At 40.0% G+C, this 17,325-nt stretch overlaps 1 long non-coding RNA gene across 1 annotated transcript in view; it reads right to left on the bottom strand.

Annotated features, from left to right (window-relative positions):
- Positions 1–16,470: 16,470 nt before the first annotated feature.
- Positions 16,471–17,325, bottom strand: part of LOC119506455 — a 119,328-nt gene continuing 118,473 nt past the window's right edge. Inside the window, exon 3 of the long non-coding RNA XR_005211002.1 lies at positions 16,471–16,529. This is a non-coding gene — a long non-coding RNA (uncharacterized LOC119506455). The remainder of the gene's footprint in view (positions 16,530–17,325) is intronic.

Here is a 17,325-nt window from a genome sequence, read left to right as displayed (position 1 = left end):
GTGATGAATGCACAACTATAAGATGGTACTGTGAATAGTTGTACACCATATATGATCGTATGGTATGTGAATATTTCTCAATAAAACTGAATTTAAAAAAAAAAAACAAATGAAAAGTAACTTCTAGCAAATAAATAAATACACACATATATATGTATTTGTATATATAGATAGATATAGAGACTCAGAGCAAGACCAAAGGGAGAGTATGGAAACAGTCTGAAAGTATAAAATATTAAAACATAAATATGGGAAGCTTCAACCACTTATCTAGAGAATTTACCAATCAATGATTCTATTTATTTATGCTGCTAGAGGATTTAAATTCCCTAAGGCAGTCCAATACTTAATGTCACGGCATGAGCTTTAAGTCCAGCAGACATGAATTGAATGCCAGATTCAGTAACTACTAGCTGTTCGATTTTAAGCAATTTACTTAACCTTCATGTGCCTCAGTTTCTCATCAGAAAAACAAGAATAATAAAAATCTCATAGGATCATTGTGGGGATTAATTGAGAAAATGCATATCAAGACATTTTATATACAGTAGGTACTCAATACATGTTAGCTATTGGTAGAAAATACTCCTCCAAACTGTTGTTTCACTTCACAAAATAACCTGTTAACCCCTTGGTGGCTTTTTTTTTTTTTTTTTTTTTTAACAATTTCATAACTGTAAACCAGCTCTGTAAGGTTAAGTAGATTTCAACTTACACCAACTTGGACATATGAAGAGATGCTGGAAGGAATAAATAGAACAAGTCAGAAAGTAAATACAGTTAAGTTGAAACTGAAGTTGAATTATAAAGGATAAGTATTATTTTTAATTGGTGATTAGGAATACTCTATTTTATCACAACTCAATCTTTTAATCTACTTTTATTTTCAGCAGATATTTACCTATTCAGTCCTTAATCTCATTATAAGAATGGATGTGAGCCAGAAAAGACCAGTGTGTACTGGCAGCCCTATGCAAGGGTGACTGATTGTTTTCCTTTTAGTGATGAAGAGAATCACCCCTAATCTAAAGGAAAGGGACAAAAGATGCAAATCCAAAGGAGCCTCTGAAAAATATTTCCCAATGTACTAATAAATTGGAGCCTTATTGGGCAGTTATTTTCAAAGTGTGGTCCATGGTCTATTATGGGCTGACAGTCTTCTTGGTGGCCCATGATATTTTCCAATTCAATGGCAATTATCAGTAGCAAATATTTATTAAGCATGATATGTGCAGACACTATTCTACATGCTGAAGATAGAGTGGTAAAGAAGATAGAACAAGTCCTTGCAGTCTTGGAACTTACATTCTAGTGTTTAAAGACAGACCCACAAAAAATAATAAGTAAAATATATTCTGTGCTAGATGATAAATTCTTTGGAAAAAAAAAACAAAACAGGCAAAGGGCATAGGACTGCTATGGTGGGAGAGAATTTCAATTTTAAATAGTGTGGTCAGGGAAAGCCTCACCAAGATGACAACATTTGAATGAAGAGTGGAGAGAGTTGTAAGCTATTTGCATATCTGAGGAAACAACATTCCAGACAGACAGAAGAACTATGCAAAGGCCCTGGGGTGAGGAAGTACAGAGAGACCAGTGTGGTCTTTATTCTTATTGAACTCTCTTTTTCATTGAATGCAATAGGTTAGCAATAGGATATTTTACACATCTTAAGATGGTCTTTCAGAAGTTTGGAAAGCTACTCAGATGCATATGTACAGGTTGCAAGTTGAGACCTGGACAGTGGAGTACTGCATGATGCAATGAAAAAAAAATAATAGAACTCATGCCCAAACGAATGTCACATCCAGTTATTATGGTTACAGCTTCTAAACTCCACAAGACTGATACCCTGTAAGTAAAAGACTAAGGAATAGCAATCATGCAATAAAACTAATCATTCAACAGTCAGCAAATATTTATTAAATGTATATTATCTTTCAGGTATTATGTTGTGTATTACTAACAGGAAAACAAATAAGCAGACTGCATCTTCCAGAATCCCAGACTTAGACAAACAAAAAGGACATGTACACAGTCACATGGTAAAATAACTCGTGCAAATGGAATCAATTTTCTATACCAACAAGCCCTATCAGCAACATTCTAAGGTCAAATTCTTTTAGTGTCTCACTCGGAATGGTGCCAGGCATGGTTTAACACTCTGCTGTTTCTGTTTCAGAATTCCTATAATTTTATCTCTGAACTTGTGTTTTGTAAATGAAGTGCAATGGGATAATGGAGGATTCATGTGAGCAGAGGAGTCATGTACAATATATACTCTTCCTTGCCACCCCATCACATATAGCATTCACTTATCATATTCATGATGCTTCATGAGTACAGAATTCTGGTGGACCTAAGAATTCAGTGAAACACAATGCAAGTACAAGGTAGGTATTTGCGTCCACAACTGAATAACTGGGGACACTGACAGCCTGGGAGGCCATATTTTCCATTGGAACCAGAACTTGATTCAAACTCAGAAAGAAGATAGTGACATTCTAAGGAACACAAATGACCAAGGAACCCTATCATACCCTTTCTTACTAGTTACTTCCCTGCATTAGGCAACCACATATGCTAAAAATGATCACATAGAAGGAAAGTGAAAGATGGGACAACTCATAGGTCCTTTCCCTTCTGGTCATTTCTTACTCAGTGAGCCAAAGGTAGAGTGTTTATAGAATGTGCACAATGTATGAAGACATGCCATTAGTTTTTCTGCAGTATTTCCACCGTTCTGGTAAAAACTAAATGCATATGAATGTATGAGCAATGAAAAATGAATCATGTAATTTTAGAGAGTTCTTATACAAGTTCAATACTCTTATATTTGCATTTAAAACTGGCATTGCCCAATATAAGGATGGATGGTAAAATTCATGCTAATAATTTAAATTTTTGATTTTTCTTTATTTAGAAAGACATTAAATAGCAAATAAAAAAGTTGTGAAAGAGACTGCAGATAAGAGGAAATAGCTTTATATTTTAGAATCCTTAATGCACTTTTCTCCTGCTTTTTTAACAAGGTGTCTCATATCTTTTTTTTTTTTGTACTGGGCTTTTGCAAATTGGAGGCAGCCCTGCCTCCTGGCCACAGTGATTGGTTCAAAATAGGCATTTGACTTAATCCAGGCCAATGAGACTAGATCGTGATTGTATTTTTCTGGAGCAAGGGGACATAGAAGCCCTTTCTCCACTGTAAGCTCAGAGGATATATATCTGAAGTAGCTCGTGATCATTTGCTGCCTGAAAATAAAAACAACCCAGAGGCCAAATAAGCTCAGAGATGGAAAAAGTTTCCTGATAGCATCACCTGAGCATCCGAGACCAGCCAGGCCTTACCATAATATGTTCCCTCTTTGCCCAAAATAGTTGGGATCAAGTTTCTATTATTAGCAGCCAAAACATTCCTGCTATTATAATCCCCTTGTCCAAAGGTCTTTGCTGTGTCCTTGCTCCCTTTGCCTATATAAGAAAGGTTATCCTAAAGTGTTTGGCATTCACATCAGACCCCTTCTTTCCATTATACAAACTACATACCCAACATATTCTGGCCACCCCAATCTGCTCTTGCCATACCTTCTTAAATGTGCATTACTTTCACTACCCCTTTCTCTACCTAGAGACCCTTATCCACATTGATTGTTGCCAGAATGCTGCAGGCCATCCTTCAGTGCCCAGCTAGAATGTTCCAGAAAGACATCCTGTTTCTCCACAAACCCACATTTTTCCTCTTCACTGCTTTAGAATTTATTGCAAATATAAACTTGGTGTTATAAAAATTATCCATCTCCTTCTTAGTTGCTTTGAAGCAACTACATATGCTTCAAAGATATCTGTTTTCAAATTCATTACAGTGCCTAGCACAGGTACTAGTACATACTTGCTGCTCAATAAATATTAGTTGAACTGAATTAAAATTGAAGGCTGAAGAACAACAAAGAGGAAAATTCAGAATACTCAAGAAGGCAGGAAGAAAAATAAGAGAAGCCTTGATGAACTCTGTTGGACCTCTGAAGTAGGCTATTTTATGTCATTCTTAATTTAATGGTTCTCTTGACTGTGGCAATACACAATAAATGACATTAAAGTGTCTTATTATATGCTTATAAACCTAGTATGAAACGAATTTAAGCTGTTCCACATCCTACCCACTAACTCCATCTGGCCTAACTTTAACTCACAGGTTCCCCCTGTGAATGGTAGGAGGAGAAAACTACCAACCTCAGCTCTGAGGTTTTCAAGTCACAATTATCCACTTCTTAGGCAAAACTAGCACTTGGATATAGAAAGTCTCATATTGCATTCTAAACTATTTCATGTTTAACAGAAGCACAAATTCAATGACAGCAAAATCATACCATTTAATTTTCTTCTATCTTTCCTTCTCCTTTACTTCTAGAACATAGAAATCATCCAATAAGCACTAGTCGAACTTTTGTCCTTGGGAAAAGAAATGCAGAAAGCTGCAGGTATATAAGAGAACTGTGTAGATATCCTGGGTGGGCTTGAAGGATACGGCTGGGGCACTGACAGCAACTGCTACAGGTCCTGAAATGTGGACATGACACACTGCTACCATGACAATATTTATCTACTGTTTATCTGCTATGTGCTAGGTTTGGTGCTAGATATCAAAGACACAACACTGAAAATAACAGAATAGAATCTCTACTATAATGGAGGTTTCAGACTACTTGAAAGATACATATATAAACTAAAAAAGTTATACAAATATATATAGCATGTTTTATGAAGTTCAGGGAGTAATATATTTATATAATGATGATTTGAGATTAAGGAAGGCTTCATGACAGAAGTGAGGTTTGAGATGAAGCCTGAAAGATAAAAGTGTACTATTAGATACTTTGAAGAAATTTTTAAAAATAGAAATATAGCTGGAGGACAGAGATAAAAGGAGAAGAATTGCAGGAAGTAAGGCTAGAAAGGTGAGCAGGGGCCAGATCATTTAGAGTCTTATAAGCTATGTTTAAAATTGCAGCCTTTATCATAAGAGAAATGAAAAGCCATGGAGGGGTTTTAACAAGGGATTCTGTGGAAGAAAAACAATTTATTTATGTTTTGGAAAAAGTACTCGGCCTAACTTGTAGGATTGGCTTAGAGAAGTACATGAGTGGGTATGGGCAGTTCTCCTTAGAGTCCATAAGTGGTGCAGTGGAGTAATATTGGTAGATTATACTAGACAGTTATAGAGTTAAGTACATGAACTGAAATATAATTGATAGGACTTGGTGATGATTTTATATATAGGAAAAGAAATAGCTGTAAGAAAGGAATAAGTTTCGTTTTCACATAGAGACAGCATGGAATAAGGGAAATGGAGGCAAAACCAGTTTAAACAAGCCCCAGGCAAAGAGAAGAGAGAATCTGCCTGATGTAAAGAGACATGAGGTAGTATCAGAGGTGGGAACTCACAGCAAAAAATAAAATAAAATAAAATAAAAATTTGGGGGGGGATTGGCTAATCAGTTCAAAATCTCAATAATGAGCTAGTTGGCTCTCTGGGATTGGCTGTACAAATTAAAATCTCAAAAGATGAATTAGTTAGTGTTCTCAGATAGGCTGTAACCTCTGTAGTACCCAGTCAATGGGGAAACAGGGGAGGGACTTGCGAATTAGGAGTAGGAGATTTAAAGATCGCCATTCTCTTCCTCTGGGGCGCCAGCCTTCCGCGTGTTTGGCTGGACGCCCCATCTTGCAAGATCGTAAATAAATTCTTTTCTCCTCCAGAACCGAGAGAGCATTTATTCCCTTACAGGTACCGCTTTATTTCCGACAACTTGGGGGCTCGTCCGGGATCCAAAGCTTCGGAGGGGGACCCCCGAGGTGGACAAAGGGAAGGCGCGCCCCGCTGATTGAGCAGTCTCGGACTCCGCCATTGGGGGCCCATCTCCGGCAGCTAAAGGGCCCGAGACCAGACGCTTGGATCTGCCGGTTGTGGATGAGAAAAGGGGAAAAGGGCTTGCCTCTGTTTGACCAGGCAACTCCGTGCACGGACCAAGGTAAGGAAAGTAATATATTGCCTAGGTGGTCGGGAATTCCTGATGAGTCTGGAGCTGCTTGTGTGTGACTGAGACGTGCGACATACTGCACGAAGCGAGTGAGGAGTCTCAATCTGCAGTTCCCTTCTCCCGCGAGGGAAAGGGCCAGAGACAGACGAAGGGAAAGGAACTGAGAGAAAGAAGCCCAGACAAGACTCAGGATGGGAAATAGAGGCAGTTGGCCGGCCGGGGAAGAAGAAAAGGGGGCACCTATAGAGTCCCTCGGGGACATCCCTCCAGATAGCCCACTAGGTAGGATGTTAAAATATTGGACCGATAGCGATCGGACCAAGGGAAAGGACAAAAAGAAAATGATTAAATACTGTTGTTACATTTGGACTGAAGAAAGCATTTCACCGCCAGACGTATTCTGGCCAAAGTATGGGTCAGAGGAGGACTGGCTCTGTGCCAACCTTGTAATTTATGTTAATGAGAAGAAACCCTTTTCTAAGGAGGAGTCTGATTATGCCACGTGCTGGCTAAAGAACAAAAAAACTCCCCTTTACCCTGTGAAAGATAAAAACACAAACTTGGAAGACGAGTTGGTAGAATCTAAACCCTGGGACCCCTTATTAAGCCTTCCTCCTCCCTACTATTCCCCTCCTCCCCCAGGACAGAGATTGTTAGAGTCTGAGGACCTAATAAGGTCCGCACAGGTTCCAGGGGAATCAGGAGGCCCATCGGCGCCAACTGCCCCACCAGATATGACCCATCAATGGTTGAGGAAAGAATTAACACAGTGCAAAAAGGATGTACAGAATTTTCCATTTCCAAAAACTCTTGAAGGAAAGAGAGTAAGGGAACATCACCCCGTTAAATCCCTTTACCCCTTGAGGGAGGTGCCTGTGGGGCCAAAGGAAGTCGGGTATGTAAATGCCCCATTAACGAGTGCAGAAGTAAGAAATTTTAAGAAGGAGATGAAATCGCTAATAGAGGACCCAATGGGGCTGGCTGAGCAAATAGATCAGTTCCTAGGCTCTAGCCTATACACGTGGTCTGAACTTATGTCCATATTAAACATCCTCTTTACAAAAGAGGAGAGAGGAATGATAAGAGGGGCTGCTATGAAAGAATGGGAAACGCAACACCCGCCAGGGCAAGGGGTGATGGCAGCAGAGCAAAAATTTCCAAATACTGACCCTGATTGGGATAATAATGATAAAGAGGATAGGGCACAAATGAAGGATCTCAGAGACCTCATTGTAGAGGGAATAAAATTGGTGGTACCCAAATCTCAAAATTTGGATAAGGCCTTTGAGGTAAATCAAGAGAAAGATGAGTCTCCCTCTGCTTATCTACAAAGATTGAGAGAACAAGTAAGGAAATATTCAGGTATGGATCCTGAAGACCCTGTAGCCCAGGGAATGTTGAAGGTCAGCTATGTGAAGGGATCTTGGCCTGATATTCAGAAAAAGATTCAGAAAATAGATGGATGGATGAATAAGCCATTGGAGGAGTTATTAAGGGAAGCACAGAAAGTATTTGTAAGAAGGGAGGACGAAAAACAAAAGCAGCAGGCTAAAGTCATGATAGCCATTGTTGACCACTTGGTCAAGAAAAGATTAGAAACAGGAAATGGGGGATGCAGACAGAGGCGAGATAGGGGAGGGGGCTGGGCTGATTTAAAAAAAGGAGCAAGGAAAATGCAGAACTCTGCAGGGTGTTATCATTGTGAAAAGCCTGGCCATTTCAAAAGGGAGTGCCCAGACTTACAGAAGGAGGGTCGAGTTATACCGCTAATGAATTTTGAACACTAGGAGAGTCAGAGGCTCCTCATCTCAGAAGCCCACCGGGAGCCTTTAGTAAATTTAAAGGTGGGCCCATATCAAGAGGAAATTACATTCTTGGTAGACACTGGAGCAGCTTGCTCCTCTGTAAATCATCTTCCAAAGGGGGCCAGGCTCTCTGGCAGTTCCCTCACCGTCACAGGGGTAAAAGGGGAGGGATTTAAAGTTCCCATTCTTGAACCTACTAACATTTGTTGGGAAAATAATCAAATCATAGCTCCCTTATTGCACATCCCAGAAGCTGGGAGTAATTTATTAGGAAGAGACCTAATAATACCTATGGGACTGGATTTAGAGGTAAGGAATGGACGGATTGAGGTTTTGGCCCTGCTCACTGAAGAAGATGAAAGAGACATTAAGGAGGAGGTATGGGTAAAAGAAGGAAACAGGGGAGGGTTGCAAATTCCCCCAATTAAAATCAAGTTAAAAAAGGAAGGCGAGGTCATGTGCCAGAAACAATATCCTATTCCTCTTAAAGGAAGACAGGGACTCCAACCCATCATTGAGGGTCTCCTTCGGGATGGACTCTTGGAAACCTGTACGTCCTCTTTTAATACTCCCATTCTCCCCATTCAGAAACCAGATGGTAGCTGGAGAATGGTGCAGGATCTAAGGGCCATTAATAAAATTGTCCAGGTTCGACACCCTGTAGTTCCTAATCCTTACACTCTCCTGAGTAAAATTCCCTTCCATCATAAGTGGTTTAGTGTAGTAGATTTAAAGGATGCCTTCTGGGCCTGTCCCCTTGATCCAGAAAGTAGAGACCTATTTGCCTTTGAGTGGGAAGATCCCTTCAATGGGCGAAAGCAGCAATACAGATGGACGGTCTTACCTCAGGGTTTCACGGAGTCCCCCAATCTCTTTGGGCAAGAGTTAGAGAGGGTACTGGAAAAATTTCCAGTCCCACCTGAAATCACCCTTCTGAAATATGTAGATGATCTATTAATATCAGGTAAAGAAAGGCAAGTGGTGGCTCAAGCTACGAAAAATCTACTGAACTTTTTAGGGGAACAAGGATTAAGGGTATCTAAAAGTAAACTGCAATTTGTAGCAAGGGAAGTTAAGTACCTAGGCCACCTCATAAGTGAAGGAAAAAGAAAAATCCATCCAGAAAGAATCCAGGCCATAGTAGAGTTGCCTCTTCCTCAAACAAAAAGAGAGCTAAGAAAATTCCTGGGATTGGTAGGGTACTGTAGATTGTGGATAGATTCTTTTGCATCTCGAACTAAAGAGCTATACCAAAAATTACTAGAGGAAGAGCCTGACAAGATAGAATGGGAGGAAGTGGAAATAAAGGCATTAAATGAACTCAAGCAGGCACTGGTGCAAGCTCCTGTTCTAGCACTTCCTTCCCTCGAAAAACCCTTTCACCTGTTTGTTACAGTAGATAAGGGAACAGCTTTGGGGGTCCTAACCCAAATCTGGGGAGGCCAAAGAAGGCCGGTGGCTTTCCTTTCGAAGGTTTTAGAACCAGTCTCTAGGGGGTGGCCTGGGTGTGTTCAAGCCATTGCAGCAACTGCCCTTTTAGTAGAAGAAAGCAGGAAATTAACCTTTGGAGGGGCATTAGTAGTTAGTACTCCTCATCAAGTGAGAACTATTCTGTCTCAAAGGGCAGGGAAATGGTTAACTGATTCTCGAATCTTAAAATATGAAGCAATCCTAATGGAAAAAGATGATTTGGTCTTAACAACAGATCGTAGCCTAAACCCGGCCTCCTTCCTCTGGAAGGGGCCTGAGCAAGTAGAGACCTCTGAGCATGACTGTTTAGACCTAATTGAATACCAAACTCGAGTCCGACCTGACCTAAGGGATCTTCCCCTGCACTCGGGGGAAAGACTGTTCATAGATGGATCCTCCAAAGTCCTAGAAGGAGAAAGGCACAATGGCTATGCAGTTGTGGATGGAATAACTTGTGAAGTAAAAGAAGCTAGCCGATTGCCCAATAAGTGGTCAGCTCAAACTTGTGAATTGTATGCACTAAATCAAGCCCTCAAATTATTAGAAGGAAAGGATGGTACAATATACACTGACTCTAAGTATGCCTTTGGGGTAGTCCACACCTTTGGAAAGATCTGGGAAGAAAGGGGATTAATCAATAGCAAAGGAAAAGAACTGGTTCATGGGGAATTGGTGAAACAAGTATTAACCAATCTACTCTTACCTAGAGAAATATCAGTGGTGCATATAAATGGACACCAGAAGGGACCTACTTTTGAGGCAAAAGGCAATAGGTTGGCTGATGAAAAGGCTAAGGAGGCCTCTCTCTACCCCCCTTTAAAAATAATGATCCTAATACCCTCTATCCCTAAGGAATTTGGGGTCCCTACATTCTTTGCCAAAGAAGTAAAAGAGTTGAAACAGTTAGGAGCAACCTTAAATGATCAGGGGAAATGGTTTCTCCCAGATGGCAGACAAATGTTAAATAAACAAATAATGAGGGAGATATTAGCAGTCCTACACCAGGGGAGTCATTGGGGGGTACAAGCCATGTGTGATGTAGTACTTAGACAATTTGGATGTGTAGGCCTTTATACAGTTGCTAAACAAATCTGTGAGCGGTGCATAATTTGTCAAAAAATTAATAAAAAGGTTTTAAGAAAACAGGTACAAGGGGGAAGAGAGCCGGGCCTGAGACCATTCCAGAGCACTCAAGTTGATTATACTGAAATGCCACCAATCGGTCGTTTAAAATATATTTTGGTAATTGTCGACCACCTCACTGGATGGGTGGAAGCCTACCCTCTATCCTCAGCTACAGCATTGGGAACTTCTAAAGTTATCCTTGAACAAATCATTCCCCGTTATGGGTTAGTGGAAAATATAGACTCTGATAATGGCAGTCACTTTACCTCCCGTGTGTTGCAAAATGTCATGAGAAGCCTGGGTGTCACCTGGGACTTCCACACTCCCTGGCATCCACCATCCTCTGGGAGAGTGGAAAGAATGAATCAAACCATAAAGAAACATCTTTCTAAATTAGTTTTGGAAACAAAGTTACCTTGGATCAAGTGCTTACCTATAGCTCTACTAAGAATCAGGACTGCCCCTAGAAAAGAACTGGGAATTTCCCCTTATGAAATGCTTTTTGGTTTGCCTTTCCCCAGGTGGACTGGAGAGCTCCCCTCCCTAGACACAAAAGATCTTTTTCTTAAGAATTATATACTGGCCTTGTCTTCTACTTTATCATCTCTCAGGCACCGTGGACTGCTGGCTCAGACCCCGCCTCTTGAATTTGCTGCCCATCGACATCAGCCTGGCAGCTGGGTTCTGATCCGGTCGTGGAAAGAATCCAAACTTCAACCGATCTGGGAAGGACCCTATCAGGTCTTGCTGACAACTGAGATGGAAGTCCGAACGGCAGAAAGAAGCTGGACTCATTACACACGAGTGAAGGGACCGGTGCCTGAACCAGACGATAAGTATCCAGCAACTCAACCTGAATCCTGGAAAGTGACTCCTACCTCAGATCCCCTAAGGATCACTTTAAATAGGCAACAGTTGAAAGAACATACTAGGAGGGAGGAAGGGCTGGATTAAACCCTATGTTTGCATTGTACTCTGTGTATAGCTTAATGATGAAATTGCTTATACTGATCATAATGTTCTATATTCAAGGAGTAACAGGTTCTGCTAAGCTGGTTATAAGTGTAGTCAAAGGCTTAAAGTCTCAAACTGTACAATTTGATGTTTGTCAAGTAATGAGCTGTAAAAATCTAAAACGTCAGCAACAACTGAGTGAGGAATATAAGCATTTATGTAAGCAGACTGTTCAAATAGAAAGCAAGATTGTTGGGGGGGCGAACATTTGAGAGTATAACTTATGAGACACCTAACCCCTGTTATTCTTGGAACACTGCTTGGTGGACCACACAGTATGAGGGATGGGTCTTACCCAGGTTGGAGGAAAAACCATTAAGGGAAACTTGGCTGGAATTTAACTCTCCAGTTCAAATTGACCCCAAGGTCATTAGAACACTTAAGGCCAAAGACTTAAAGCAAACCACAGAAATAGAGACAGGTTATGGAAATACAAATGCCTGGGTAGAATGGGGCAAACATACCATCCAGAGTCTAAACAGAAGTGACTGTTATGCTTATACAACCAAACAACCCACTGTTCAGATTATGCCCTTCCCCTTGGGGATGAAAAAGCATGAAAGGGAGTTTAAATGTATAACACTCCTCTTTCAAAATGCTACTCCTGGTGAAAGTTGTAGTACGTTGTCCTCCCTTTTCCCTCCAGTCCAGAAGGGAAGTGTCAAAGCCATACCAGCATCTCACCTTGGTCCCGGAAACCACTCTGCCTGTCTCTCCAGATGGGAAGAAGGGCTCCAGGATCTTGGTACCATGGCTCTGTGTACACAGGTGTGGAATGTGAGCAAGGATAGTACTGGCAACTTCTCCAGCCTAACTATACCCCGAGCAGACCTCTGGTGGTACTGTGGGAAGGGCATCCTCTGGCCAACACTACCTGAAAGGTGGGGAGGAACCTGTGCTCTGGTTCAATTGGCTATCTCATTTACCCTGGCATTTGAAAGTAATAAAAAAGTACCAACCCAAGGCAAAGGAGAAAAGAAAAATGTACAAAGTGTACCTAGTTCCTTCAATAAAAAAATGTTTGTAGATAGTATAGGGGTTCCCCAGAAAGTTCCTAATGAGTTTAAAGCTAAAAATCAAGTAGCTGCAGAATTTAAATCGTCCTTATTCTGGTGGGTCACCATCAATAAAAATGTCAATCATCAGCTAAAATTTATCAACTATACCAGGGATGTCATTAAAGAAATAGCAGAACAGTTAGATGCCACTAGCCGAATGGCATGGGAAAACAGAATGGCCCTAGACATGATGCTAGCTGAAAAAGGAGGCGTCTGTGCTATAGTTGGGGGAAATTGTCGCACATTCATCCCCTATAATACCGCGCCTAATGGAACTATCACCAAAGCCCTACAAGGCTTAACAGCCTTATTTCAGAAACTAGAAAAGAATTCTAGCATTAACAACCCACTCATAGAATGGTTGGAAAATTGGTTTGAGAAATGGAAAGGAATTGCAACATCTATTTTAATTTTCCTTATCATTCCAGCCAAAATGTTTATAACAGCTGGGTGCTACATAATCCCGTGTGCTCAAAGGCTAGTTCAAAAACCCATCAAAACCACTAGAATCAAAAATAAGAAAGATCCGTATGATGAGGAATGTGAAAAAGCCCTTAGCAAATTTGAGAATCTAAAATGTGAAAACTAAAAGTGTTTAAAAAGAAAGAGGAGGGAATCTGTAAGAAAGGAATAAGTTTCGTTTTCACATAGAGACAGCATGGAATAAGGGAAATGGAGGCAAAACCAGTTTAAACAAGCCCCAGGCAAAGAGAAGAGAGAATCTGCCTGATGTAAAGAGACATGAGGTAGTATCAGAGGTGGGAACTCACAGCAAAAAATAAAATAAAATAAAATAAAAATTTGGGGGGGGATTGGCTAATCAGTTCAAAATCTCAATAATGAGCTAGTTGGCTCTCTGGGATTGGCTGTACAAATTAAAATCTCAAAAGATGAATTAGTTAGTGTTCTCAGATAGGCTGTAACCTCTGTAGTACCCAGTCAATGGGGAAACAGGGGAGGGACTTGCGAATTAGGAGTAGGAGATTTAAAGATCGCCATTCTCTTCCTCTGGGGCGCCAGCCTTCCGCGTGTTTGGCTGGACGCCCCATCTTGCAAGATCGTAAATAAATTCTTTTCTCCTCCAGAACCGAGAGAGCGTTTATTCCCTTACAGGTACCGCTTTATTTCCGACAATAGCCATGAAGATACTTCAGCTTATACTTCTGGAGTTTGCTCATTGGAGCCCCACAAAGTACCCGGACCACAGAACAGGTCATCCCCCCTACCACCACCACCACACACACTTGATTTAGGTAGGGGAAATTACTTTAGTTCGGACATGACTTTGAGTCATCCAAGCAGAGATGTTAAGTAAGCATTTGTGAATTTAGCAGCTCATAGGAGGGTCTGGCCAGGAAATGTAAATTTGGAATAACCACATTTAATTGATAACTAATGCCCTAGCCATACCTGAGATTGCCTGGAAAGAGAGTATAGTTGAGAAGAGATCTTTGAAGAATTTGACTGCCCACAACTTAAACCTAACATATAGCTGCAAATCAATTTCTCCTTTGAAAGTTTACGTAAATATTTTTGACTTATTTTTACATATAACTTGGGATGACAGTGGTTTGGGAGCTCTGTCTTTTGTTTTCTTTTTCACACTGGTTTGATTTCTCAATCTCTTAGAGATAATTTTGTTTTTCTCTCTGACATAATTTCTACCCAAACACACACACAAGCAAGTCTCACACATTTTAAAATTCCGTGATTAAGATTAACACAGCTTGAATTATTATAATTTTTTAAAAAAATCTATTCAACAGTGCTCTCAAGTACCTCTCTTCAGCCTCTAAATTTTCTAAAATGCAGAGTTAATTACCTAGTGGGCCATAATAGCAAATAACATTAAATGGAATGAAGGCACAGAGTTGTCAATAGAAAAAAATTCCAGAAACAAAACAACTGCTTACCTTAGGTAAATAAAGTGAAAAGTAAAGAAAGGAAAACCTCTTTCTAAAGGCTTGTAAAAAAAAAAACAATAGCAATAAAAAAACACAGAACATACATATCAAATGCATGGTCTGGATCTTACATCTAACATGGTATATATACAGAAAAGCAATTGATCTCTGAGATCCTGTAAACAAATGCCAACCAGAAAAGCAGTATTTAAATGATATTTACAGAATTTGAAACAAAGCCAAATAAATTGAAACATCAAGAAATTCTGCTTACTTTAAAACTTCAGTTTGGATTTTTCTTGAATGCTTATTTAACCCCCTCATAGTACAGGGGAGAAAATAAATATAAATGATGTTAAGTGATTTCCCCCAAAGTCACAGAGAGTCAGTAAAGAGCAGAGCCAGGATCTGGACCAGGCTGGGTCTGAGTCCAGGGCTCTCTTCATGACTCCCCCCATCTTTTTTTTTTCTTTTAACCTCCCTGTGAGTTCCTCTATTAAAATGAGCCCCTGCTCTATCATGTAGATAAACTGAAGGGTCATTATTCTAAATAAGTAAGAGACATGAAATATGAGGCTTATATTTGGATTTTCCTGAGTTGTCACCACCTGTTGATCAGTGAATTTAGAAAGGAAATTATGAAAAAGTAAGTTCACAGGGTTATATCCATGGGTGAGTCTGTTCTTAGGCAATATAAGCTTTTCAGTTATTCAGGGTTCTTTGACTCAACCCAGCTGTGAGTAACATGTAACTGGCTCTTCTAGGGCTAAATACATGCTTTAGGGAACAGATTCACTTAATTCTAGATTTTGAAAATACTCTTGGACATGAATGAGAAAAATAAAGTTTATAAAATCTGATAGATAAGTAAAACAAGATGTAAAAGTGGAACCAAAACTCAGCAGGAAATACTTCCAGCAAGTTTACATACATTTCTTTACTATATTTTCTCAAACATGTAATCAAATGGAGAGGTGCCCCCAAAAGGAGAACCGTAGCCCCTACCTCTTCTCTGAGTTCCAGACTCATCCACTCACTACTGACTTCTTCAGTAGGCTATTCCACAGAAATCTGCAAAACTCAATTCTGGATTGCTATCTTTTCTCTTAAAATCTGTCTCTCCCTTAGCTTTCCTAAAACATTAAATTCCCTTCCACCCACCCAGTTACTTAAGTCAGAAACATGAGCATCACCCTTGAATCTTCCTGCTCCTTCACATCCTACATAAAAATGATCAGCAATTCCTATATCCAAAATATGCATGGAATCCATACATTATTCTCCAATTCTGCCATCACTACCACTGTCAAAGCCACCATCAGCTATCACCTACATAACTGCATTAGCCCTCTGCCAAATCTCCCTACTTCTAAACTTACCTCCTAACAATATCTATAGTAGTCATAATGATACCAGAAAAAAAAACATAAAGCTGATCACGTCCTTTCCCTGCTTAAAATTGTTTATTGGCTTCCAAATGAATTTCAAATAAAATCCAAACTCCTTTTCACGGCAAAAAAAGGTAAGACCCTGCAAGACCGTTCTTTACCTAACATTTCCACCTACCACCCCACCAATCCCCACTGTACTCACTGTAATCTAGCCATAGGGCCAAGTCAGATGCTGGTCAAACACACCAAGGTCTTTCCCATTTGGGAAATTCTCCACATACTGCCCATTTTGCCTGCATTTGTGTCTTTCTGCCTGTCCCTGATGGCTCCTATTGATGTTTCTGGTCTCAGTACCAATATCATCTTCTCCAAGAGTGTGTCCAGGGTCACTCAGTATGAAGAAGAATGTCCCCTCCTTACACCCTTATTCTCAGCCCAGCATCCTGACTTGCTATCTTCACAGCCGTATGGCAACAAGTAATTATATGTTGATTGCTTTGTTTATTTGCTTATACCTTGTTTTTCCCACAAGACTGTGAGCTCTAGGAAAGCTGAGTTTTGTTGTTTTGTTCATTAAATTATACCTAGTGTCTGGGACACAGGAAGCAATTGACAAATATTTGTAGACTGAATGAATGGCTTAGTTAAGTGATAAATGCCTCACCTTGGAAAATCATGACGGTTTCCTGATATCATCTGGCTTGTAATCTACTGAATTCAGGACCTAATACGAATAAAGAAATAAAAAGCAAAGTCACATTCTAGCAGTTATTTCTGCAAAAGGATAATTTTTCTCTCTCATTTGAAATATGCTGACCATAAAGTATTACATTGGAGGCTCCAATTTCACACTTCTTCTTGGATCATGAGATTTTATTTTTAACCTTTTTCCCAATTTAAATGAGTGTTTGTTTCAGTCAGCATTAATGGGTATATCATGTTGATTTCAGAATAATGAAGTAAAAATTTAAGACTTTCATTTCCAGAAAGTCAATTATTTTGGAGGTTATGAAAAGCCTAGAGTTCAAACATTTCTAGTCTTTCTCAATCAGCATTTCCTGGAAAAAGTTATAAGAAAGAGTTGTTCCAAGAAGTGATAATGTTTATGAAAAATAGATATGCAAGGACTTCCGGGGAAGATGGTGGAGTAGGGAGCTCCAGGACACAGTCCTTTCACAGAAACCACTATTAAACAGGCAGGAAATGTCTGAAACAACTATTTTGAAACCCCAGAGACCAGAAGAACACTGGTTCTTCCAGGGAAGAACAGGAAGATGAGACTGAAAAATTATGGTTAAGAACTGTAAATTGCTCTCTCCAAGAAGTGCAACTGGCGCCCATTACCACCCTCATGGTGGGCCAACACAGACAGTGGAAATCTGGAAAGTACATATTCAACACTGAGGAGAAAGCAATTCTTAGCTTCAGCTCTCATGCAGAAACAGTGTGCCAGATCATTTGATTTTTCTTTCCCATATTCAAATGCTTGTGACCATTTCAAAACAAGGTTTTCCAAAACA

The sequence above is a fragment of the Choloepus didactylus genome, chromosome 11 (assembly GCF_015220235.1).
Source record: "Choloepus didactylus isolate mChoDid1 chromosome 11, mChoDid1.pri, whole genome shotgun sequence".
NCBI lineage: Eukaryota > Metazoa > Chordata > Mammalia > Pilosa > Megalonychidae > Choloepus > Choloepus didactylus.
This window is presented reverse-complemented; position numbering and strand designations above follow the sequence as displayed.